Source organism: Myotis lucifugus, unplaced genomic scaffold, assembly GCF_000147115.1.
Source record: "Myotis lucifugus unplaced genomic scaffold, Myoluc2.0 scaffold_1086, whole genome shotgun sequence".
Taxonomy (NCBI): domain Eukaryota; kingdom Metazoa; phylum Chordata; class Mammalia; order Chiroptera; family Vespertilionidae; genus Myotis; species Myotis lucifugus.
In genome coordinates this window covers 7609-8562 of record NW_005872134.1, presented here as the reverse complement: position 1 = coordinate 8562, position 954 = coordinate 7609, and the positions used below count along the sequence as shown (strand labels likewise).

Here is a 954-nt window from a genome sequence, read left to right as displayed (position 1 = left end):
CACTGGTGGCCTGTGCAGAGTCATCGTGAAACTCCTTAAAGCAGCAGAAAGGATTTGCAAATGAGCATGATAATTCAATTACTTTGCTGGACAAAAGCCTCAGGAATTAAAAAATGCAAATGATCCACTTGGAAATAACAACAAATCAATTTTGTTTCCATGTGTTTGCAAGTGACTGCTTGTCTCATGACCCTTGACTGACCTTTGAGCCCAGGACCCTCCGAGGCGGAATCTGAGGCGGGCGGGGCAGGTGGCTGGCCCCTGGGATAATCCACTTAAAGGATGAGGCTGCCCAGGCGCTGGGAGCTCCCGACCAAGAACAAATACTGTCAGGAGCGCAGGGCCCAGCCGGCTGGCGTGGCTCAGTGGCTTAGTGTTGACCTATGAACCAGGAGGTCAGGGTTCCATTCCTGGTCAGGGCACAGGCCTGGGCTGCAGGCTCCATCCCCAGTGGGGGGCATGCAGGAGGCAGCGGTCCATGATTCTCTCTCATCATAGATGTTTCTCTCTTTCTCTCTCTCTCTCTCTCTCTCTCTCTCTCCCTCTCTCTCCCCCCTCCTCTCTGAAATCACTAAGAATACTTTTTCAAAGAGCATAGTGATAGCTTCTCAGCCTCTTGGCTAAGATCAAGTGTAGTATCTGTTCTTATCAGTTTAAAAGAGCGTAGTGAAACTTTCTAACATTCATAAATCTTACTTGTGTGGGTCTCTAGGGCAATCGCTTCCCAGGTTTGGGGGAAGGGCGTCTCCAGAGAAGAAGGCACTGATCTCTCTGGATCTGCAATGGAAGGAGCCGTGGTGGGAGGACGGGCTGTGGGCGCGGCTGAGCGACGGGGCGGGCGGCCCAGGGCAGGGAGGTGCCTGTGCAGCACAAGTCCGGTGGCCTCGGGTTTTCCTTCTTAAGCCACCGCTGCAGAGAGCTTCACACACAGGTTCGCACCGGCTAAAGCAGCGA

General features: G+C 53.1%; 1 non-coding gene across 1 annotated transcript; it reads left to right on the top strand.

Moving 5' to 3' along the window:
• The first annotated feature begins 600 nt into the window (after positions 1-600).
• Positions 601-782, top strand: LOC111824270. Its single transcript, XR_002827343.1, has one exon. It is a non-coding gene; the product is annotated as a U2 spliceosomal RNA (small nuclear RNA).
• Positions 783-954: the final 172 nt, after the last annotated feature.